The sequence below is a fragment of the Sciurus vulgaris genome (genome assembly GCF_902686455.1).
Source record: "Sciurus vulgaris genome assembly, contig: HiC_scaffold_272_arrow_ctg1, whole genome shotgun sequence".
NCBI lineage: Eukaryota > Metazoa > Chordata > Mammalia > Rodentia > Sciuridae > Sciurus > Sciurus vulgaris.
This window is the reverse complement of record NW_027632781.1, coordinates 179597-206461: the sequence shown is the minus strand read 5'-3', so window position 1 is coordinate 206461 and position 26865 is coordinate 179597. Positions and strand designations below refer to the sequence as shown.

The following is a 26865-nucleotide window of genomic DNA, read 5'->3' as shown; positions in this document are numbered from 1 at the left end:
AAATTACCTATAGAAGTGAAGGTGCAGAAACTTTCATGTTCTAAACAGACCTGATGGTACTATATGCAGTAAAATCATGAGACCAGGATCATCGTAAGAACTACCAGCAGGTAGATATCAAGACCATATGAATGAATGGTGACAAATAATGAGAAGGAATCAGTAATCTATGAAGCAGATGCTAGATTGATTGGAGGGAATGTTTCCAAAATACAGAGAATAGAAAACTTTCAGTGACCAGTATAGAAAAAAGTCTAATTAAAGAACAAAAAAAGAATCTGGGCTACAGGAATGTGAGATGCTGCTCCTGATCATATCTCAAACTTTATCATGTTAAAAAAATGGAGCAATAATGAATGTTGCTTTCATTTAACATCTAGTATCTTCTAGGGCAATATCTTTCCATGTTGAGAAAAATCATTTAGGATCTTGGTGAGCACTTTTGTGCAACTTGCATATTAACAACACACATAAGAATTAGATCTGTGGGAAAGGATCAATGGAAGAACAACTGATTAGCATGCAAGAGGATCTCCCTCATTGTTCACCATTGAGAAGATAAACAAACAAAACATGTCAAAGAAATATGAGCAAACATTTCATTGCTCTGTGCAAGGATATTCTCGATTTATAACTTTAGAAAATTTCTGGATAGACAGTTTTTCACTAAATAAGAGATACAATTTATAGGAAAGCAATAAATAAATTTTATATATATATATATAAAATTATATATATGTTGAAAAAAGCCACAAGACTCAAATGTTTTGAATCAGTCAGGCAGAGATGTTTTGAAAAATTTTCAGTGAAGTATCCAATGGTTAAAAAACAGCCTGCAATGACCATTAACACAAAGATACTAGCATATATACCAATGACAAGATAGAGAATGCTGGAGAGAAGAGTGATCTGTATTCAGAGGAGGAAAGAGGGACCTGGAGAAGATCAATGTCAAAGGAGTATGAAAATGTGGGAGCTGGCATCTTGAGGTAATCTTCTCAGAATCATTTAATCTATTTTATAATAAGTACATTTCCTGTTTGTCATTTGCCTTGTAATTACTAAGTCCAAAGTTGTGATGAGATTCCAGGGGAAGGTTCACTTGTTTATTCATCTGAGACAGTTTTCTGAGCTACTCAGCTTAGATACGTGTTTAGAATAACTGCTAATACACATTCAGTTGTTTGTGTTTGTTCATACCCATGCTGGCAACAGATGTATCTCCTTTTCCCATAGTAAATGGTAAATTCACTAAGAGTAACAGTGATGGTGTTTTAGGAATAACCTGCTTATTGGCTTCTGGCTAAAAATGAATCTGGAGTGGTAGTTCATGTATTTGTTCAAGTCTCTCAGGTGATCACAACATTTGCTTTCTTGAGTTCCAAAGATATCTCACTAATATCCTGTTATTCTGGCATGTCAAAGACCTGGTTTTCCAACAGCACACCAATAAAGTACTGATGGAAACAAAACAATTAATGATGATTATAAGAAGAGTATCAAAGGAAAATTAGCCTTCTTTTAAACAACAAATACTTCAAAAATCCAAGTTTGCTCACCTCAATGACACTCTTGGACATCACCATTCTCATATATGTGAAATCATTGGAATTGGAAATAAGAACATTAAATTATGTGCAACAATAGTTCGCACAGGAGACAAGCATATGCAGTCTTGATGAAGCTGAGCTTACCCACTCAGTCCCTTATTTTGTGGTATTTTTGAGATCATTTAATACATTTTACTTACACGTGGTAAATATTTTTCTGTAAGCTGTGATCATTGTTCAAGTGTATTCTTTCTCCTTTCAGAGATACTGAATGAAACTAGCATGTGTATCATGCTCATTTTCAGACGTGATGCTCAGATATAAACAGTGCATCAGACCCATCCCCATGACAAACCTGCATATTACAAGAATCCATGTGTAGCTGTGGAAGAGAAATCCATTCAAAGGCATGCAAATACTCTACTGGTTGACACATACAACATGAGAACCAGGAGGCAAAATGACACCTCCAATATTTCATAACATCCCAACAATTGCATCAAAGTACTTTAGTCTAACATTGTGTAAAGAGGTAAATTAAATATGTTTAGTAATTCTTTTGCATTCTTAAAGGGAAAGAACATAAACCTGATATTTTTTGTAAATTATCAGTAAAGTATGTATCCTGAATTGTTTCGGTTCTATTAACAAGGAGATATGTGTCTGCTTTGCATTTTTCTCTTCTTTAATCAAGACTCTGGAAATCTTGGAATACGATTTCTTTAACCATGGAATGGATGGCAGATAACATGAAATTCAGTGGTGATCCTTTGGAAATGAAGATGATTTTGCATGAATGTATTCATTGGTCATTACATTTATGTATGTTCCTAATGTCAACTGATTACTTTTAAGTCTCTAATTTTTCTCTCACCATTTAAGGATGTTACACAGTTCAAAACAAAACAGAGTTCCAAAGTATTGGTCCAATTTCTTGAATAAAGTTTATCTTTAATCCACCTTGATTTCTAAAACTATTTTCAGATTCATGACCACTTAAATGTTGTACAATTAAATATGAAATTGTGATATTGGATAGCCAAAGAGTATTAGGTTATGTCATTTGCCCTAATTTACCTCCTGGAAACAAAAGAAGGAAGATATCTGGAATTCAAAATGACATGTATGCATACCTGTTGCTGACTAAATCCAGTTCCATGGACTCTCTCTTCCACTTCCACTGCTGAAAAGTCCAAGTGTGACCCTCCTGAAACATGCACAGATTTACTTAAACTACTTTATAATATTAAAGAAAATTTATCCAAATAAAAAGGAACAGTAAATATAATTCTAAAATTTTATTTTCCCAATGATAATTTTAAATTAAGCATGAGTTTAGGTGAATATAGCCATTATTTGAAATATTTAATTGCTCGTGTGTGGGCCTTTATATTTTATGCAGGAACATGTGTATCTTGTCAAGCACTATAGGAATTATTTCAAACCCCATGTCTTCATATTTGGGACAGAATGTTAATTTCCTGGTTTGCTGGCAACCTGACTTATGCCTTGAGAGGGTTTATGTCTGCCTCTCAAGGACCTGCAATTACAGGTGTGCCCCTCTGAGCCCAGTACATATAGGGATATAGTTCTACTGATCCAATACTTTAGAACACCATTGAAAGACACTAGTTGTCACCATGTACAAGACCTATAATAACTCACAGGTTGATCCACTCAAGGTGAAAGAAGATTCTGGAGGGAAAAAATATTCAATTTTTCTTCCAGTGAAACATGAAACATCACACAGTTTACTATCTCTTCCTTCAAATACTACATTTTAAAAAGCCATTTAACCCCATCTTTAGTGTCCCAAAAAAGTAATCACATTTATATCTTTATCAATGAACTCCTTTTGCTTTTTTTATACATTTCTTTGACTTTCTTTATCTTAAATTTTTACAAGTTACTTTCTTGGGAAACTTTCATGATTAAGCCTCTTATTCCTGTCAGAACCTGCTTGTGGTTTCAATAGGGCTATCTCAGATACTTCCAGTTATCATACTGGGTAATAAACATGGGACCTGTAAACATTCCTTTTCCTTTCTACTCTATCAGTTCCTGGGCCTGATGGGACAAATTTTACTTCATGTTGCTGTCAACAATTTTACTTATTTCCCCTCATATTTGAGTTTGTGCTAAGAGCTAGAGGAGACAAAAGATGCCAGGAATGAAGTCTTTTCTAGATTAAGATGAATGGAGACTTCAAAAGTGAGGTTATCAGCCAGAAGCAGGAAATGCAGAGTAGGAAAGGCTGTACATAGAAAAGTTTTTAAATGGAATGGGTTTATCTGACGGTATATGAATTGGGAAGGAGAACTTACAGAGGATGGCTCAAACAGAGAAGGGGAGCAAGATACAGAATGAGGCAGAATTTGCATTAGGAAAGATTCATAGAAAATTTAAACCTATGTCATTATATTTGGAAAAAAGTTGTCGATAAATTTCTTGGTGGCTGGAAACCTGACAGAAGCCTGCCTCAGCCTCTTAAGTACATGTGTTCCCCTCTGAACCCAGTACATATTGAAATCATTCAGGAGTAATTTTACTAGTCCAATACTTCAGAATAACACTTGGGGAGACACTACATGTCTCTCCCCATAATTGAGTATATGGTAAAATCTAGAGGAGAAAAATGGTGTCAGGGATGCAGTCCTTTCTAGTGGTAGAGATAAATGCCAACTTCGAAAGTGAAAAAAAGTGAGGTTTTAGCCAGTGACAGAAAATGCTGAGAACATGAAAGGCTGCACATTGAGGCCAGGTTTAAATGGAAAGTGTCTGTCAGTACAGGGATTGGCAAGGAGAATGGGTAGAAGGCGTAGCAGGCCAAGAGTGGGTTCAGGATACAGGGTAAGGCAGAATTTTTTTTTATGAAAGATTCTTTGGAAAGTCAAGATGCTTGGACATCCATGTTCTATATACAGCTGATGGTCATATATGCAGTATATGCATAAAGAGCCAGACCAACTTCAATGATACAAGCAGGTGGGCATGAGGGGCATGTGTATGAATTGTGATGTGTGATGAGAATTGCAGCAGTGCACTAGGAGTTGATTGCAGCCTGACTCTGGGAATATTTCCAGAAATACAGAGGACAGAAAATGTCCAGTGGTCTGTGTTGAATGAAAGTTAATTAAAGGAACAAATAAGAAGCTGGCATACAGAAATGTGAGACTCTGGTAACTAACTGGAACTCAAGGTTTCAAATGCATTGTGTAATAAAATGCAGCAACTGTGAATGTTGCTTTCATTTACCATGTAGTTTCTCCTATAGCAATGTATTCCTATGTTGAAGGAACTCTTTTAGGATCTTATGGACACTTTTGTTCAATTCAAATATATACAAATCGTTCAAGAATCTGAGAGATATGTGGGAGAACCTTAGTGGGAGAGCAAAGTCTTAGCAGGCAAAAGTTTCTCTCTCATTGTTCACCATTGAGAAGAAAATAAATAAAACAAGTCATAGACATGAGTAAACACTTCATTGCTAGGTACAGGTATGTTCTTGATTTAAAACTCATAAATATTTCTGGAAAGAATGTTATCCAGCAACCATGGATTTATTTTATAGGAAAAGAGTTAATTAAATCACATAGATATTTCATAAAGTTACAAGTCTCAAATGTACTAAATTAAAATCAGGAATACTGATTTCATTAAATAGGCAGTTAAGTTTCCATTGGTAAAATAATTTTTGCAATGACCATTAATACAAACACATTGGTACGTATACCAATGTCAAAATGCAAAATGCTGGAGAGCCCATTGATCTGCATTCAGAGGAGGAAAAAAGATCCCTTATAAATTCAATGTCAAAGCTGAATTAAAATGTGGCTGCACATATCTCAATTGAATCCTTCAGAATCATTTAATCCATTTAATTTTAAGTACATATTCTGTCCCCCATTTTCCTTATAATCAATAAGTCCAAATTGTGGGGAGATTCCAGGGGAAGGTACACTTATTTGCTCATTGAAGGGAGTTTTCTGAACTAATTAGCTCAGATATATGTGTTTAGGATAACAACAAATATGCACATGCATGCTTGTGTTTGTTTATACCCAAGTGAGAAAGTGGTGCATCTTCTTTTCTTGTATTCTCTGTTTTATCCAACATCAAGTTTCTTTTTCCTCTCTTATGTGAAAATAGTGTGTTCATATCTATAAGAAAATGTACGAGAAAACAAAGTTCAGAAAAGCAACCAAAAAATGCATTCTGAAGCTTGCAGAATTATCAGATATCAATAAATTATTGAGTTTCAAGGAAAATTTTATATACACTATGAGTAACAGTGTTGTTATTTGAGGGATAAACTACATAAAGCATTCTGCTTAAAATAATGTATCTAGTGTGACATAACTTGGCAGCTTTTCAAGTATTTTCATCAGAGGGCTAGTTGACCACATTGTTTTCCACCTATATATCAGAATTCTTCTAGTAAAACTATGTCTTCCTGAGACACCTAGGAACATGTCACTGCAGTGCACTAATAGACAAATACAATAAAATTAATGAGAATATTGACAAGATTAACAATCAAAATATTAGCTGCCTTTAAAAATCGATGCTTCAAAAATTCTAGGTTGCTCATCTGAATGACTCATATTGACTCTTTACATATGGTGGTGCCTACTAGATATCAAGGGGAGAAATTTGTAGCTGCTTCTTCCAGTTCCTACTGGTTTGAATCATCTCTGGACCAGGAAAAGTTTCACTTAGATTTGAGACAGATAAACTGAATAGAGTTGAAAAGCATTATCTCCATTTCCTCATTTTTCCTAAACTGCTTCAGTCCTCCATCATTTTCCTTTCTCTTCACCTTTAGAGTTGGGAACTTGATTCTTTCGATTTTACATTCTTTGTTTGAATTAGCTACACTTTTTCTTGCTTGCCAACTTAGAAAACTCATCTTAGCTATACAATTTCTTCATCTTTGTCTTTTGAGTCCTTCCCAATTCCCAAGAAATATTCTCAGAATGAAAGATTTATGCTTTCCCTTGATCTGCTTGTGTCCTGAACTGTAGAAACTGATACCATTTCCTTTTTATTTCCCAAAAGGACATCCATTCCCTGACTCCAAAACATGTTGTCTGTGAACAGGATATTTGAAATCACCTTAGAATTTAATGGACATGTAGATTCAAAGACCTGCTGAGTCAGAATGAGCTTTTGAACATGAACTTGAAGGGATGATTTCTTACAGTTTCAGATTTCTAGTATGAACTTTGTCAGTTTTCAATTTGTGTAGGTTAATTTGAATGTAGCTCTGAATTTCTCCTGAGGCTGTCCCCTCAAATAAAATGTCAAAGTATATGTAATCTTTCCAAAGAGAATTTTCAAAATCTTTTTGGGGAATGCCCCATAACAATTCATACTCCTATTATTCCATTTGCTGTTTCTGCCCTATATTTTTTTTATTGTTAACATTTTATTAAAATTCTTGTCATTTTTATAGGAATGAAATATCCTCTGTTGATTTCTCATGTTGAAGTCATATTATAGACAAGCACTTTTTTTTTGTACTGGTGATTTAACCCAGGGATGCTTTATACTGAATCATATCCCCAACCCATTTTTTTTTTCTGTCCTATTATTTTTGTCCTAGGTATTAGGAACACATTGTATATCACTAAATTGTATATATTCCTAATCATTTATGGTAAATGAACTTAGCTGTTTGGATCAGGTCTTCTCTCCTCAATTCATTTCCAACTATAACTAAACCAGGAAATGTGAGAAAGTTTGACTCTCTCCTTCACTCATCTTTGGAACTTGAACCAAAAGTTCTTCCCACAGTTTAAAAACTCTGTTCTTTTCCTTTCTCAAATATGGCTTGAATTTCCCACACTCCACTGAGTTCCACTACTTTTTTTTTCCTTCTTAAACTCCTTGTTCTCATTAAGATTCTCAATCTTCATTCCCTCTTCTCTCCTTTTTCTTATTTCCAACTTTCCTGTGATGGAAGCATATATCAAATGCTGCCTTCAAGAGATTCATCTCATAGAAAAAGATAACTACAGACTAATGGTGAAAGGATGGGAGAAAACACCACAGGCACAGACACAGTATAAAAAGCGAAGGTTTTCATCCTCATATCTGATAAAGTGAACTTCAAGTCAAAGTTAGTCAAAAGGGATAAAGAAGGATATTTCATACTGCTTAAGGGAAGCATAAATCAGCAAGACATAATAATTGTAAATATTTATGCCTCAAAATGGCGCATCCTTGTACACTAAACAAATTCGTAACAATTCCAGGAACTAAATAGATCACAACACAATAATACTAGGTGAGTTTAACACCCCTCTCTCACAATTGGACAGATCTTCCAAACAAAAATTGAACAAAGAAACCATAGAACTCAATAACACAATCAATAATTTAGACTTAACAGACATATGTAGAATATTCCATCCATTTATGAGTGAATACATTTTCTTAGCAGCACATGGATTCTTCTCTAAAACAGACCATATGTTATGTCACAAAGCTACTCTTACCAAATACAAAAAATAGAGATACTTCCTTATATTCTATTAGATCATAATGGAATGAAATTAGAAATCAATGACAAAATAAAAACAGAAACTACTCCAACACCTGGCGATTAAATAATACACTATTGAATGATGCATGGATAATAGAAGATGTGGGGGGAAATAAAAAATTCTTAGAGATAAATGAGAACAATGATACAAACTATCAAAATCTCTGGGACGCTATGAAAACAGTAGTAAGAGGAAAATGCATTGCAGGGGTGCATTCAATAAAAGAAGAAAAAGTCAACAAATAAACAACCTAACATTATAGTTCAAAGCCCTAGAAACAGAAGAACAGATCAACACAAAATGTAGAAAAGAAAATAATTAAAATTAGAGCTGAAATCAATGAAACTGAAACCAGCGAGGATGTGGGGAGAAAGGTACACTCATACATTGCTGGTGGAGCTGCATATTAGTGCAGCCACTCTGGAAAGCAATGTGGAGATTCCTTAGAAAACTTGGAATGGAACCACCATTTGACCCAGCTATCCCACACCTTGGCCTATACCCAAAGGACTTAAAATCAGCATACTACAGAGATACAGCCATATCAATGTTCATAGCTGCTCAATTCACAATAGCCAGATTGTGGAATCAACCTAGATGTCCTTCAATTGATGAATCGATAAAGAAACTGTGGCATATATATATATATATATATATATACACAAAGGAATATTACTCCGCCATAAAGAAGGACAAAATTATGGCATTTGCAGGCAAATGGATGAAATTGGAGAATATCATGCTAAGTGAGATAAGCCAATCTCAAAAAAACAAAGGACAAATGATATCGTTAATAAGTGGATGATGACACATAATGGGGGATGGGAGGGGTTAGTGTTAGGGTTAGAGTTAGGATTAGGGAGGGGTCAAGAATGGAGGAAGGAAGGACTGTATAGAGGGAAAAGAGGGGTGGGAGGGGTGGGGGGAAGGGAAAAATAACAGAATGAATCAAACAACATTAACCTATGTAAATTTATGATTACACAAATGGTATGCATTTACGCCATGTACAAACAGAGAAATAACATGTATCCCATTTGTTTACAAGAAAAAATAAAAAAATTAAAAAAACCTGAAACCAAAGAAACAATTCAAAAAATTGACAAAACAAAAAGTTGATTATTTGGAAAAATAAACAAAATTGATAAACCCTTAGCCACACTAGTGAAGAAAGGGAGAAAAAGCTCAAATTACTAAAATTCATCATGAAAAAGAAAATATCACCACAGACACTACTGAAATACAAAACACAATTAGAAGCTATTTTGAAAATCTATACTCCAACGAAATAGAAAATCTCGAAGACATCAACACTTTTAGAGAGACATATGATATACCCAAACTAAATTTGGAGGACATACACAATTTAAATAGATCAATTTCAAGGAATGAAATAGAAGAAGTCATCAAAAGCCTACCAAACCAAGAAAAGTCAGGGAACAGATAGATTCTCAGTCAGGTTCAACACGACCTTCAAAGAACTCATTCCCATATTCCCCAAAGTATTCCATGAAATAGAAAACGAGGGAGCCCTTCCAAACTCAACCTATGAAGCTAATATCACCCTGATACCAAAACCAGTAAAAGACACATTGAAGAAAGAAAATTTCAGACCAATATCCCTAACAACATAGATGCAAAAATTCTTAACAAAATTTTAGCAAATCACATACAAAAATATATTAAAAAGATAGTGCACAATGATCAAGTGGGTTTTATCCCAGGGGTGCAAGGTTGTTCAACATCTAGAAGTCAATAAATTTAATTCACCACATCAACAGACTTAAAGTTAAGAATCGTATGGTCATTTCAACAGATGCAGAGAAAGCATTTGATAAAATACAGTACCCCTTCATGCTCAAAACACTAGAAAAAAATAGGGATAGTAGGAATATACCTCAACATTGTAAAGGCTATGTATGCTAAGCCCATGGCCAAAATCATTCCTAAATGGAGAAAAACTGAATGCATTTCCCTTGAAAACCGGAACAAGGCAGGGATGCCCTCTTTCACCACTTTAATTCAACATCGTCTGTGAAACTCTAGCCAGAGCGATTAGACAGACCAAAGAAATTAAAGGGATATGAATACAAAAGGAATAACTCAAACTATCCCTATTTGCTGATGATATAGTTCTATATTTAGAGGGTCAAAAAATTCCACCAGAAAACTTCTAGAACTCATACATGAATTCAGTAAAGTACCAGAATATAAAATCAATGCTCATGAACCTAATAAATTTTTATTCATAAGTGAGAATCCTCTGAAAGAGAAATTAGGAAAACTACCCCATTCACAATAGCCTCAAAAAATAAAATACTTGGGAATCAAGAAAAAGAGGTGAAAGACCTCTACAATAACTACAGAACACTATGGAAAGAAATGAAAGAAAACCTTACAAGATGGAAAGAGCTCCCATGTTCTTGGATAGGCAGAATCAATATTGTCAAAATGGTCACATTACCAAAAGTGCTATACAAATTCAATGCAACTCCAATTAAAATTCCAATGATGTAACTCATAGAAATAGAGAAAGCAATTATGAAATTCATTTGGAGGAATAAGAGACCCAGAATAGTTAAAGCAATTCTTAGCAGGAAAAGTGAAGCAGATATCACAATACCAGAACTTCAACTATATTACAGAGCAATAATAACAAAAACAGTATGGTATTGCCATCAAAATAGACAGGTAATCAATGGTACAGAATAGAGGACACACAGATAAGCCCACATAAATACACCTATCTCATAGTAGATAAAGATAGCCTCTTCAACAAATGGTGCTGGGAAAATAAAATTAAACCCCTATCTCTCACCCTGCACAAAACTCAACTCAAAATGAATCAAGGACCTCAGAATTAGACCAGAGAACCTGCACCAAATAAAAGAAAAAAGCTATATGTTTCCAAAATCAGAAATCCTAGACAGAGGTCACTCTATTTCAGTTACATCAGTACCAGGGAAATGGGAAGATTTCCAAGGTTTAAAGTGTGTTTTTTTTTTAATTCTTTGGTTTGTTATATCTCTGGGTTTCCCAATTTATCTCTTTTCTCATGATATATCTGATTTTCTCAGATATGTTCATTCATTCCTTGCTTTAGGGCCCTTGATTCCTTTTTCTTCTTATTTTAAACCCTTTTTATTCTCATTCTTCTTGAATTTCATCCTCATCTCCTCTTCAGTCTCTGCTTACTGACAGCACTTTCAATATCATTTCTTTTTAGAATTTATCATGATAAATTTATTGTCCCTAAGGCCTTTTTTTCAGTGAGGTGTACATTGTTATTTTCTACTGCTTCTCTTCATTGTCTGGTCTTATAGAAATCATTTAAAATATACATACTAGAAGTATACTATACATATTTTGCTTTGTTTTGTTTGGCCTAATTTCCCTTCTGTAAGCAAATAAGATAAGTTGACAAGAAATTTAAATTGACACTTTACATACCCATTGCTGGCTATTTCTCATGCCATTGAGCCGCTCCTGCTCTTCTGCTGATAACATGTCCAAATGTGACTCTCCTAATAAACATAAAGATGTACTTAAGCTACTTTAAACTGTTATATTGAGCAAAAATCTGCCCAAGTAAGAAAGGACAATAGTAACACTTCTATAATTTTATTTCCATAATTATAATTTTAAATTAAGCTTAATTTTAGTTGAATGTTGTAACTTTTGGATTGTTGTGCATGGAGGCCTAGAGATTGTACACAGGCACAGGTGGATCCTAGGAAAGAACTGTATCACTACTTCAAATCCCAAGCCTTTTTTATTTGGTGGCAGGGCATCTGCAAATTCGCTGGCTGACTTAAAACCTGTAATCAGCCTGCCTCAGCCTCCCAAGAATATGTAAACAGAGAGGTGCCCCTCTTCTCTCAGGGTATACTGAGTTATTTAGGGAGTAATTAGGCTGATCCAATACTCCTGAGACACTAGAGTTCATCATGTTCAATGCATATGATGACTCAAAGGTCCATCTATTCAAGGAAAAAGGACATTTTACAGAAAAAATATTAAAACTTACAATGGAAACCAGAGCCAACCTAGATGCCCTTCAACAGATGAATGGATAAAGAAATGGTGACATATATATACAATGGAATATCATTCAGTCATAAAGAAGAATAATGTTATGGCATTTGCAGATAAATAGATGGAATTGAGGAATATCATGCTAAGTGAAATAAGCCAATCCCAAAAATCAAAGGTCAAAAGTTTTCCTGATAAGGGGATGATGATACATAGTGGAGGTGGGGAGGTTGGAGGTGAGAGAAGAATGAAGAAACTTTAGATTACACAGAGGAAATGAGAGGGAAGAGGGGTCATGGGTATGAAAGATGGTGGAATGAGACAGATATCATTACCCTATGTACATGTATAATTACAAAAATGGTATAAATCTACATCATGCACAACCATAGAAAAAAAATTTGTACTCTATTTGTGTACAATGAATCAAAATGAAGTCTCTAAATGTGAAAAAAATGAATGAAAAAAAAAGAATCTTCACACTCATTACTATATCTTTGTCATAATACTAACTTTTCAAGAACCACTGCACATCATTTTTGGAATCAACACAACAAATTGTCACTGTTCCACTTTTACCAGTGAACTGAATATTCCTTTCCTTTCCTTTTTCTTCATTTCTTCTTTTAGTGTTCACTCCACCTTTGGAAGCATCAATCATAGTGCCTGCTATTCCTGACATACACTGGTTTTCCTTTTCTAGTGTTACCTCACACTTGGACCCTCTTTTGTACTGGGAAATAACAACTTGACCTGTAAATTGTTCCATTTCCTCTTTATTCCATTAGGTCCTGGACTGCCAGGGGCTGCTTTTATATCACATTGGTGTGAACACTTTATTTGCAACCATAATTGTGTGTGAGATATGATTCTGAGGCCATAACAGTTTCATGGATAGTGCCAATTTTAGAGGTAGGAATGAATACAGACTTGAGGAGTGAGGGTATCATGCAGAGGCAGAAAATGGTCACAGTGTGGAAGACTGCACCATGACACAGAGACAAGGCTTAAATGGCACAGTCTTTGACGATATAGGAATTGGTGAAAAATGCCAGAGGAGTGTGCAGGTGGGGAAAGGGCTAAAGATGCAGATTAGGCACAACCGTACTGTGAAAGATGCCTAGAAATGTTGAGGCACTTGGAAACCCACATTCCAAAGATGGTAACATATGCCACATATACATTCATAATTGGACCAATCTCAACTATGTGGACATGAGAACTTGAGGCTTCATCTCATGAATGGAGATGGATGATGAGAATGCAACCATGCACTACTGGTCTGATGCAGGCCTGAATGGAGGGCATGGCTCCAAAAGGATCTGGATTCTGTCATCACCATGGAGAGGATAACAAACAGCAAGTCAAAGAGTGATGAGCAAATACTCCCTTGGTGTGTGGAAGTATTATGTATTGACTGCTCTGAGTCAAAATTTCATGAAAGAGTGTTCACCAGCAAATGTTCATTTTATAAGGAAGCAATAAATGAAAGTACATATGATCATACATTTTGTCATTTCTTGCTACAAGCTGACCACAAAGGTAATGGAAGTCATGAAATAAAGTAGCATATGAACCATAAAAAAAGTTCAATGCATTAAGTCAATACACTGGGTATCACAGTAGAGTGGACATTGTCTTATAAATGAGTTTCTCCTGTTTCACAGACAGGACTTGACATACTGGTTTCAAAAAAAAAAAAAAAATCCTTATGGTCTCAGGATTCTGGAATCTAGCTCTGCTCACCTGCGCCTATCTGTAAAATTTGGGTGGCAAGCAAATCAGCCTCATAATCCAGGTAACTGGTGTAACAACTCCAATTTGGGAAGTTTATTTGTAGAAATGTCTATGATATGGTATTTTCCTCAGACATTTACAGAAATATTTTGAAACATGGATGCAAACACCAATATAGACCTGATGGAGCAAATCCTCCCAATGCATTGCAGAAAACATATAAATCATGAGTGAGAAGTTGCCTATCATTTCAAAGGTTTTAATATAAATGTTTTCATAGAAGTTGCACTGCAAAAGTTAACTGATTTCAGTTTCCCTGTTCCCTTCTTCCTGTTTCCATTTTTTGGAACTGTATGTTTGATTTTAGTTGCAGGCTTTATGTTCCTGGAGACAAGATATCTTGTAAATGTTTTGTATTTCACCCAGCATTCAGTTATTAATGAAACATAAAAGTAGATGATGAATTACCTCACAGAAAGCATATAAGTCCTTAGACACTGAAAAGAAAGTTAAATATATACTCACAAAAACTGGAATATATCAATACCACCTCATGTTCCTACTGAATGAATATGCAGTTCAGCCTGAGTGATAAGGATTTTAGATAGAATTAATAAAGATTTCATTAGCTTTGGGTTTTTTATTTGTTTGGAGATTTTTGTTGAATACAACCACATGACTAAAATATACTAAATCAATATCAGAATTACAGCTTTAGTAAAATTTGCAGTTACGTTTCCAATGGTAAGAACACCTTTGTGATGACCATGAATACTCAGACCAGGGTACAAATACCAATGTGATGATGCACAATGCTAGAGAACAAGACATCTGTATGCAGAGGATCAAGCAAGGAACCTGAGAAGTTCAACATCAAAACTGAAGTAATAAGATGGCAGCACATATGTGTAGTGACCTCTCAGAATTGTTTGATCCAATTTATTGTAAGAATGCAACCTGCACCTCATTTGTCTTATTATCAAAAAGTCCAAAGTTGTGACGAGAATCCAGGGGAAGGTATAATTTATTTCTCATCAGACAGGTTTTTCTGAACTAATTAGATCAGATATATGCTTTTAGAACCAAAGCTAATATATGTAAGGTTGCTTTTTTCATACCCATGTGGGACAGTGGCATGCCTTATTTGCCTGAATCCTCTGGTTTAAGCCATTTCATCTATCTTTTTCCACCCTTGTGGACAGATGCAGGTTCCACATCTAAAAAGAAAAGCAAAACCACATGATAAAGATTTAAGAATTCAGAAAAGCCAATCCAAAGCAAAATGTGTTCTGAAAAGTCACAGATTTGACAGATACCAGTAAAGTATTTTGCTGCAAAGTCTTTAGTATATCCATTGTGAGTAATAGTCTTGGTGTTTGTGGAATAAAGGAATGAATTCCATCAAAATTTCTGGTTAAAAATGAGTCTGGTACAACAAACCTAAACATGATTTCAAATATTTTCAGAAAGTGCTGGCTGAGTAGAAAACTAGGTACCTGGAGATCAGAATTTAGCAGAATTTGGTTGTATTCAACAAAAATCCCCAAACAAATAAAAATGCAGGAGACTGCATTTTTTACATACCTGAGGATATGGATTCTTTCCAATGCAGCAGTAGATTAGTACTAGCAGTAGTAGCAGTAGCAGTAGTAGTAGTAGTAGGAGTACTAGTCAAAGTAGTAGTAATAGAAAAATCCCCAATAGTAATGAAATAATAGCTGTCTTTAAAACAACCAAAGCTTCAAAATTCTAGGCCTCTCATCAGAATCACTGATATGTTTGCCACGCATATGAATGTGGGCCTGTTAGGTATGGAGGAGAAATTTCTTCCAGTCCCTACTGGTTTCAATCATCTATGGACCAGGAATCATCTCACCTTTGGTTTTAAGGCAGGTACCTGACAGAAGCTGAATTGCATTCTTTCAGTTTCCTCATTTATCCCCTCCAAAATTACCTAGCTAATGTCTGGTTTTCCCCTCATTTCCCCTTCCTTTTAGCTTTTTCAAAAAACCTTTACAGCTGGGTACTTGATTCATTCCATTTGGGATTCTTTGTACGCAGTATTGCAACTCCTTCTTGCCTGCCAAAGAAGAAAATTTATCTTAAAAACATGATTTCTAAATCTCTGTCTTTTGCACTCTTCACACTACCCAAGAGACATGCTCAGAATTATAGCAATCTTTATGCTGGCATGTGAGCTGCTTGTGTTCTGATGTGTGGGATCCACTACTGTTCTTCAAAATACACCAAAGGGACATTCTCATTCTGGCTAAAAAAAAAAAAAAAAAATGTTTGCAAAACCAGATCATTGAAATCACCTTAGAATATAAAGAATTCGTAAAAGCAAAGACGGTTGAGTTAGAATGAGATTCAGAACATGGCCCCATTAGATGATTCATTACAGTTTCAGAGTTCCAGTAAGAACTTGGTTGGCTTCCACGATATCTACCTTAACTCGAATATATCTTTGGATTTCTCCCAGGATGTCCTCCTCAAATTAAAATTTAGAAGGAGCTGTAAGTTTTCCAAAGTGAATTTTAGATACCTATGGATTTGTGAAACATTTCATAATCATTCAAAGTTTTTTGTATTTTCATAATTGATGTTTCTCCCCTATGAATTTTTCATAGGCAGTAGCAACATATTTTTTGTCATTAGATTGTATAAATCGATAATCTTTTGTGGTAAATAAATGTAGCAATGTGGAATCCTTCCTTCTCTCCTCAACTCCATTCCAACGGCGACTAAGTCAGGAAGGTTGGGAAAGTTTTACTCTACCCCTCATTCAAATTTGAACCTGGAAACTCACACATACTTTCCACACTTTGAAAACACTGCTCTTTTCCCTGCTCATATGTGACTTGAATGTCCTTCTTGGTGCTGAGTACTAGCTCCTTTTTTCGTCATTGTCTCCCGGGAATCAATGCCTTTCTCACTGTTCATTCCCTCTTCTTCTCTCCCTTTCTTTATTTCAACTTTCCTTTGATTGAAGCATGTATCAAAATGCAACACACAGTTCAGTTTCTTTATCAGTACCAACAGCTTAACCTGTGGCAGAAACCTAACAATGTATGACTCATTATATTTCCATTATATTTCTTTGTCCTTACTAGCTATCTCATCTGTACAGTCTTGGAAAAAATAAAATATATTAATGCTCATGTTTTAAGCCCATAGTCTCACCAAGGTATTCTGCATTGTTTATGGTTCTTACCTTCTACATGTCCATTTATGATGCTCTTTGCTCCTCAATCAGTTCCACCAGATATGTCAGAATCGCACACCACTGGATATTGTTCCCAGATACTCTATGTAATAGAAATATCAATAAGGAGTTGCACAAAGATTTCATCAACACTCTTAATTCATCACTATATATGTCAGGGTGAAATCATTGCAACTGAAAATTAGATGAGTGCATTTTGAGCAAGAAAATTTTCCTGTAAGTTACACTATCCTAGGCACCGTGGTATACTATGTGCTCTTATGTTCTTCTGGCTACTGTTGGAGTAAATCAAGATGAGGGACCTAGGAAATGTATTTCCTCTCAACAAATGCACTGATGTACATATATCTAGAACAAGTAGCATGGGTATTTAATCAGTCAACTTTGTATTGTCCCCACAATTCTACACTGTATAAATCTTCTTTGAAATTGTTTTAAGAATTGCACTTGACATTACACAGCTTCAACATTTTAAACACTGAATGGCCAAAATTTTAGTCTTAAATTATGATACTCGATTGGAGGAGTTTCAATTCTGTCACCTTGTGTAGGAATGATAAACTGTTGCACGAAAGGAAAATATAGTAAGGAAATGTGTACTGAATTTGAACATAACAGCACACAGAATTTGGGTGCAGTATGCAATACTTCCACTGAAGAAAATTCTGAGATGCATTTCAGAGCAAAAGGTGACATGGATTTCTGAATAACTGACCATTTTCAGAGGTGGGAGTCATTTGAACTGGTGTGTGGTTGCTTAATGAAAAATAAAACAGGCTGTGTGAAAACACCAAAGGGACCCTAAAGAGAGCCTGTGACCAGATGAAATTCAGAAATATTGATCTTTAAAAAACAATGCATTCATAGGAGAAACAGAATGCATATGGCCCAAGGGAAAACTAGATGAGAGGAAGAGAGGAATATTCTGCCTAGTGAGCTGAGGAGAATATCACCAATCTAAGTAGGAAATGAAGGAAAACAGGAGATAGGGAATTCTCAAAACAAGAAATAGAAATTGTCTACAAACGCATTAAAAACCCATCAACATTTTTAACATTCAGGGAAATAATATTCAAAACTCTCTTCACATTTCTGCTCACCCCAGCAGATCAGCACTTATCAAGTCTTAATATAATAAGTACTGGAGAGGTTTGGGGGATAAAATAACAATCATACACTGGGAGAATTACTATGTGGACTTCCACTTCCAAAAGCAGTTTGGTTAGTCCTCAGAATACAAGGAATATGAACACCATGACATCCAGTTTTTCCAATCCTTGCTCATATTTCTACTGTTCTTATATAAGTATGCACAGATGACATGTGAATTTCAATGCACTTGGTGCTGGAAGTCACCATTTAAAAGTCATGCAATGAGGGTGGGGGTTGTAGCTCAGTGGTAGAGCACGGGCTGAGCATGTACCAGGCACTGGTTTGATCTTCAGCATGACACTAATAAAAGAAAAGTAATAAAAGTATTGTGTTTACCTACAACTAAAAACATTTAGAAAATGTTATGAAATAACATCAAATGCCCACCAAGAGAAGAATGGATGAAAACACATGGATATATTTGGCATTAATTTTGAGCAAATTAATTATTCATTCCATGCCCTTATATCAAAATGAATCCACATATACTGTAAGAAAAAGTGCCCTAAATGCTTCCAAAATGTAAAAGTTGTGGCATCAGAATCTCCCTAATTATACAGAAGGATGATATTTTATAGAAAAACATCAAAAAGTTATGTAGATTACTCTAAGTTCAAATATAATCTTTTCAGCACAGGAGAGACTTGGATTTTCCCTGAGATGTCAAGGAAAATTTGATGTACTTCCAAATCTTCCAGGCAGAATCAGAGCATGCGTTCAGGAGACTCTTCATTCAGGATACTTTATCTAGGCTTTCTTCCTGGTAAATCAGAAAAATACCCAGTTTGGCTTTTTTTTTTTTTTTTTAAGGCTGAACTTGGCATAAAACAATATTTGGGAGGCACCCTTAACCAGCATCAAGGTGGGGGTAGTGGAGAAACCCAGACACACCCCTGCTGAGAGATCTAGGCTGCTAGAGCATGGTCCTGTGGTCTATGTTAAGAAGAGAGGCTCATGCACTGCCATGGCATCATAGTGTCTTCAGCTTGGTGACACCAAGTGCCAGCAGTAAGACTGGTAGAAAAAAGGCTGCATGCAATACCACAAACATGAGAAAGATGACTAGGCATGGTCAACTCACTCTCGTGAGAATCATTTGGAATAGATACCCCAATTACCACCATGCAGGCAGTTGAAGACACCCTGCTGGGTACTAAAATATCATCCTAAGGACAAAAGCTCTTGTGGGTATCCCAATTTGCCACTCTCTGTGAGAGATCAGAATCCACTAGATATGTGGTACCTCCATGATGCAGCAGCCATCACTCCTTACAAGATATTGGAGGTTCAGCACAATTTCAAGTTTTATTTACAGAATATCTCACTAGGTAGAGATGTCAGAGTCCACAATAAAGTTGGAAGAGTTGATATTTCAGTGTCCTCAGGCTAACTAGTGAGATTATTAACATGAAAATGTACAGATACAGAAACACAGAGCAGGAGGAAAGCGACTCAATAGATTCTCTTCTGAATTATTCATAGTGTTAAACCACAGTAAATTTCAGAGAATAGCAAATATTTTAAATCATTTTTGTAAGTACTATAAATATAAAGAATACAAAAATACTGGTAAAATGCCCAAGAGATTTTAAAAATGTGTTCAGAATATCAACCTGAAAACAACCTAGGTATGTTCACTAATCTTGTTTAAATCATTCCCTTGGCCTATAAAAGCCAGCTGGCATAAGGTTATGTGAGTTTTTTTTTTTTTTCTTCTGAATTCTTGTTGTTATATTATGGTGGAAACAGCAATAAAATGAGAGCTAGTCAAAAACATCACACTATATTACTGACACTTGAACCCCATCATAAAACTTTGAAAGCATCTTCATCCATGAATTTTCCTTGACTATAACACAAACAAAATACTGTACTTTAATATTTGTGCAAAGGAAGAAAAATAATTACAAAGAAGAAAACAATGAAATTACCTAGTTTATGTTTTCATTAGACACAACTACTCACTGAAGGACATATTGACAGAGTTCATGGCTGTAGTATCCTGGCTGATTTTAAACACATCATAAAGTAAAAGCTATGAAAGGTGATGATTTCTTTTAGTCTGCTGTATAAAACAGGAACAAAAATCTTATGGTAAAATAAGCCAAAGGAACTGTGGAATAATTCCTAAGGCTAATAAAAAAGAGCCATTAATCTTATCACTATATTTATAAGAAAAAAAATACCCCAAAATTTGGTCCAGGACTATGACTGCCTTTGTACATTTAAAAATGTGAGAGGGTACATAGCAGGGAAATGACCATTATCAGCTAAATGGGAACGACAAAGGCAGGAGCGGACTCTAAGACCAAAGGAGTCTACCAACACTTTACTTTCAAGAAGTTGTTTCTGGATGGCAGAGTGTGCAAAAGCTATGAATGTGTACTTCAGGAAAAGCCTAGAACAGCAATTTGCTGCAGTGATTAAACCAGGGAATAGGCACAAAGAAAAACTATTCTAGTTTCTGTACCAATGTCAACTGATGGATAATGTTGAGCAGATGGCACCAGAGACACTGCAGGAGAGAAGAGTTCTGCTTCCATCTAGGGCACTGCTTGGCAGGTGTCTACAGCACCAGGCTGCTGCTCTGCACCACAGACCACAGCTTCCTGTGCACCCTCCCTCCTGAGGCTACAAGTCTGTAGAACACAGATCCTGCTGAAATACCTCCTATAAACATGTGTCCCTGGTACCAGAGAAGGTGACATTCTAGCAAATTCCATCAACCCTCTTTCTCTGTTGTTCAATGAGTCATAGACAAGCCCTCTCCAATGAGGCCTGCATCTCAAGCCCTGTGAGGGCTGCTTGCTTGGTTACTCAGTCATAGTCCTACAAGCACAGGGTGCTCTGGCATCAATTACTATTATTTTTCACAGCTCTCTTTACTTCTTACTAGGCAACAGCCTGTGATAGTAATTCTTTACATTAAACATTCTCTGTTCTAATTACTATGTGGCTTCCCTTTCTTCATTAGACACAGAGTAGCAGAATCCTGAACACCACCAGAAAGACAGTGGTTGGCAATAAAATGATCTGAAAATACAATAAGATTCTTGCTAAGCCAAAGCATCCATGCTCCCTGAATTTGACTTTAACTGCTACATTATACAAATACTCCCTTCCTTTTGGAGAGAAAAGGGGAGTTTATCTTAGTTTTTTGGAAAAATTTTAAACAATTGTCAACAGTTATCCTCTTTTAACAAATTATCCATTCTGATCTCAAAGAAGTCACATGCCAACAGTGACTAGGACTACCGAGGACAACAGCTATCAAAACTGCCATCCTTAAGTTCTTGACCCAGAAATTAAACCCACAAAGTTTTAGAAAGGAGGATGCTTTGGGGATTTCAATTACTGCAAGCAGCTTGAATAGTTTGCTAACTGAAGCACAAGATCTTTCCAGTGTTCCTGTTTCTCCCTTATAAACCTCTACAATTGTCAACACACATAGAAAAGGATAAAAAAAAAATCCATTGACAAATTCCTTAAACTTAATCAAATAGGCAAACTAGGCAGGCTAAATACAGAAATCCAAAAGGGCAGGGAAATTCCTAAAAAAAAAAAAATTCAAAGGTTAAAATTAGTAAGGGTTATTTTTTTCTTGTCAGTAACTTTTCAAGTTGAAGAGAATAAGACAGTTAAAAAAGAATTCTTGGGGGAAAAAGTAATCCCAGGGTTGTAGGAACACAGGATGAAAACCAACTATATAAGCAGGCATTAAGGGATTCATTTAATTTGTTGTATCACCTATTCAGCAGAAAACAAAAAACAATTTTGGAACACAGTAACAGTCAATGACAATAAACCACACACTTTTGTTACTGTGATAATATATAATACAATGAACACTATGGAACAGTGGTAACTGCCAGAAAGACAGCCTGTGTCACTCAAGAGAATGTGCTTTTTTTTGGTGTTGAGCAGAAGGTAATGTTGTGGAGGAACAAAAGTACTTTTAAAGACAGCAAAAGTTTTAATAATGTCTGCTGCCCAATGACATTCTCGTCATCTCTCTCATCTGAGCCTAGAATGAAAATGCATTTTTATATACTTAGAATGAACTCAGACAAAATCCTACTGCGAAAAATGAATACGCACAACTTCTTCAAGTACTAGGCTCTTTCTCAACCAAACTGGAAAGAAATTGATAAGAACCCCAGTTTTGGTTTGCCACAGAGCTATTTACATGGTTGTTAATTTTGTCCTTTCCTCCCTCAACACCCTAATTCTGAGATTTAAGGCAAGTGTGTGTGTGTGTGTGTGTGTGTGTGTGTGTGTGTGTGTGTGTTTATCTCCTGCTTTACTGGTTGAACATTAACCTTTAGCACAAATTGTCTAGTGCATCCAATGAAGTTTTAGTAAGTTTCTAAATTAACTTCAAAGGGAAGTAGGTCCCCACCATCACTTCAGATTGGGTATCTGATGCTGGGCTTGGTGGTGTATGTCTGTTATCCAAGCAACTGAGGCTGAGGCAGGAGGATCACATGTTTAAGGCCAGCCTGGGCAATGGTGCCAGACCCTGTCTCAAAATAAAAAATAAAAATGGCTAGGGATGTAGTTCTGTGGTAAAATCCCACTGGGTTCAATTCCCTAATACCAACCAAAACACAAACAAATATAGTATATCTGAAACCAAACCCTCAACATGGCCTCCCTCAACTTTCAAACCACCTTTTGTTACTTTCACTGGCCATGAAAATCCCTTTCTGTCACTATCCTTAACATTTTTCCTAGATTACTGTAATGAACTTCAAGATGATCCTAGTTCTCATACCTTAAAAGGATACCAGATACCTAAATAACCAAATGGTCTCAACATCCTTAACTGTGCTCCTTTTATCTCTGCCTTAACAGAATGATTACTGATTTAAAACCACAGTGTATTTTATCTTACAGTTATGGAGGTCAGATGTCTGATACAGGTCTTGTTGGATTGCTAAAAGGAAGGGTGTCACATCAGGACTCTTCCTTTCTGAAGACTCCAGGGAAGACTGTTTCCTTGCACTGCAATCTCTGGCTCTGGCTCACAGTTATCCTCCAACTCCAAAGACAGGTAGAAATGGGTCCTTCTCATTCTGCTCTCCCTCTGGTTCTGTCAACTTTGTTTCCCCTTCAACTTTTAAGGACACGTGCAAGGATACACTGGGCTCATCAGGATAAGCCACAATAATCTTTCTACCTTACTGTAAGCTGGTTAGCATCCATAATTCATCTGCCTCCCTAATTTCTCTTTACCAAAAGATCACACATTCACTTCTGGGGATTAGGTCATGGACCTATTGGGGGAAGGAAGGGGCATTCTTTACCTTCCAGACTACCCAAACCATATTTGTCCTCTACTCTTGAGTGGAAAAATGCTCTGCATGGGGAAACAAACACAATTCATCTTAAGTAAGTACACTAGCTGACTAAATTCATTCCTTCATCTCCCATTTCTCATTCAGGAAACAGGTGAAGAACTAAAGATCCTGCAAGAAAGTGTAGCAATAAAAATGCTTTTATTATTTCTTGATGAAACCTGGAATTCATTTTTGCTTATACATAATGCATGGTCATAATCTTAAAATGGCCTAAAGTCCTCTAATTGAAATAACAACTGCACCAGAGATAAACCGTATAAGAACATGAAAGCCCTCTCAATTTTATTTAAGCACCAACTTGAAACACAACAAACCATCACCTTTTGGTGTGATAATTGTCAAGCCATGCAAACATACGGTTCCCATTTAAAAAACTCTGCATTTCTGATATCTTAGACCACTGTGAGAAATTGTGCCTAAACACAAACTTCAAGCTTGAAACTGCTTACGGCTCATTCTAATTACTGAACTTACTTTTTGGATACTGAAAATCTACCACAAGGGTTTATTTAGTGTGTTTACAAAATTCAGTTCTGCATGAGTAAAGGTCCTGTACAAGACAGTTGTCCACATATTTTCTTTGCTATAGGCATTCACTAGTCTATATGTGTAGCAGATTCTAAATTCTCAAAATGTTAATGTTTTGAGATTCCAATAAATCTCCCTGGAGGTAAATGCTTTTTTGTATCACTTAAAATAAATGAGAAGATTACTAGACCAAACACACACATCCACACAAATATTTAGGACTTTATTTTAATAATGTTCCCTATTAACAGAAGGCAACAAAGGGTTAAAAAAAAAAAAAAAAACACTGACCTTTACAAATAAACTTTAAAGTAACAATGAGAAAAGGCCCAAAATCAAACATATTTGAGATCTGAATTCATATTATTTACCACACTACTGACCAAAAACCTATTGAATTAGCTCAATTTTATGAATCAAATTAAATAATAAACATATTCAAATTTAGTACTTTTATGATCAAGTACAATTAACAGTAAAAGGACAGCTGGGCACGGTGGCACACACCTGTATTCCCAGTGGTTCTGGAGGCTGAGGCAAGAGGATCGTAGTTCAAAGGCACCCTCAGCAAAAGCAAAGTGCTAATAAGCAACTCAGTGCGATCCTGCCTTTAAAAAAAATATAAAATAAGGCTAGGGATGTGGCTTAGTGGTTAATTTCCCCTGAGATCTCTCCCCAGCATGACTCCTCTCAAAAAGAGTGAAAGGAATGAATGGACAGGTAACTGGTACTCAGATTCCAAAGATTAAAACCAACTAATCCAAGTCTTTCTATAGTACATTGGTTCTAATTCAAACACTTCTTGGTGGCTCAAAGTTACTATGAAGAATAGTAGCAATGATGATATGTCAGGAACACCTCATGGGATGGGGCTGAGTGGTAGAGCATTCACCTGACATGAGTGGCACCATGGGTTGGATCCCCAGCACCACCAAAAAAGAAAGGAACACCTCAGAGATCATAGACACAGTATTAATACTCTAAGGGTTAAAACTCCAAACAAGTCATTTCTCATTTCTTCTTTGTGTGACCAGATGATTCAAATCTCCTCCTTTATTTTATCTACACTGTATGAAGCCCTATCTGGATCAGCCTGTTCTGGACTATGGAACAACTATTTTTCTTATTATTTGAAGTTCCTCCTCTTATTTTTTTTACTCCTCCCACTAACTGTTTACAATATTGATAAATGAGATATGGCTGGTCCACACTGGCCTCTGCTTAAATACATATGGCTGATATGTGAGGTTCCTCACTTTCTGCTGCAAAGTAAGTGATATCATAATCTCTGAAAAAAACAGCACACAAAATAACATTGCCTTTATTACTGATTATTAAAGCAACTATAAAAAAGTATATAAAGCTTTGGCATGTTCCCAGTACCTTAATGCATTTAAATCTTCAAAAAATTTCATGTACACAGTATTATTTTCAATGGTGGAAATTTACAAAAAAGGTATTAAATTAACTTGCTCAAGCCTTTAGAGCTACAAGAAACCAAAACAGGTTGAGATTTAGGTGTATCTCACACCAAGCTCTATGTCCTTAAGCACTGTAGATCACTGAGTACAATATCATCAATATTTTACAGAAAACACAACAGATTCATAAAAATTCAGTCATTTTGTGTCTGAGATCAATAACTCATCATGTATAAAATGGAAATAATACTTGCCTGCCTCTTTCACAACATGAAAATGTTGTAACACCAAAGATATAAAGGTCTAAACATGCTGCCTGGAAAATCCAGGAAGCATCACTGTTATGGTTTAGATATTAAGTGTCCCCTCTAAAAGCTCATGTGTGAAAAATACAAGGAAGTTTAGGGGTGAAATGACTGGGTTATGAGAACCGCAACTTGATCAGTGTGTTAATCCCCTGATAGGAGCTAAATGGGTGGTACTGTAGGAAGGTAGGGTATGTATGGCTAGAAGTTGGTCCCTGACCATGCTTTGGGGTCTATATCTTGTCTGTGGTGAGGGAAATGGTCTCTCTCTGCTTCCTGGTGTAGTGCCCTGGCTGCTTTCCTCTTCCATGTCCTTCTGCCATGATGTCCTGCCTCATATAGGGCCCAGAGCAATAGAGTCAGCCATCAATGGACTGAGAACTCTGAAGTTGGGAGCCCAAATAAACTTTTTCTCCTCTAAATTTGCTCTTTTCCACAAGTAAGATCACAACAGCAGAAAAAACTGACTAAAACAACTCATTAATATCAGGAGTTCTCTGGATGCAGTAGAGGCTATGTCATTTACATAGTATTCTAAATGAATGGTGCCTTCTGGGCTGTGTACCAGATGTCTACATATTATGTGTATATAAATATATGACTTATGATATCAGTATGACCAATATTCATTTTATTAAATGCTATATAGAAACAATAAAATCAGTGATGATGATAAGTCCCTGTCAAGAAAGAGCAAGCTTAGTGTTATTTATAAAAAAGCAAGCTTACTGTTCATCATAAACAATGAAGTAGTTCAACTATTATAAATCCATGCTGATTTCTTCCTTTCTTTTCCTTGAAAGCCAAATCAATGGCATAAAAACCACAATCCAGAAATAGATAATAGTATAGTACAGTAGAGTATAATGCAGCTATAAATTACTGTAGAATTTCCTATATCCATTTCTAGTTGTCTTTGTTTCATGAAAGAAGAAACAGTTCAAATCACTCTATTCAAAGGGAAAAGTTAATCCTATTAAAATATTTTAAAAGTATTTAAAGAAAA

At 35.8% G+C, this 26865-nt stretch overlaps 1 long non-coding RNA gene across 3 annotated transcripts in view; it reads right to left on the bottom strand.

The window, feature by feature from the left end:
* Positions 1-1578: 1578 nt before the first annotated feature.
* LOC306652546 overlaps positions 1579-26865 on the bottom strand; it is a 31241-nt gene continuing 5954 nt past the window's right edge. Inside the window, exons 2-6 of one of the 3 annotated variants that reach the window (XR_013761446.1) lie at positions 17082-17175; positions 14986-15084; positions 11549-11622; positions 5612-5710; positions 1579-2757 (exon numbers count right to left, since the gene is read on the bottom strand). This is a non-coding gene — a long non-coding RNA (uncharacterized lncRNA). Of the gene's footprint in view, positions 2758-2797; positions 3246-4945; positions 5711-11548; positions 11623-14985; positions 15085-17081; positions 17176-26865 lie in introns of those variants that run through there. The other 2 variants (XR_013761447.1, XR_013761448.1) reach the window with 2 other exon arrangements.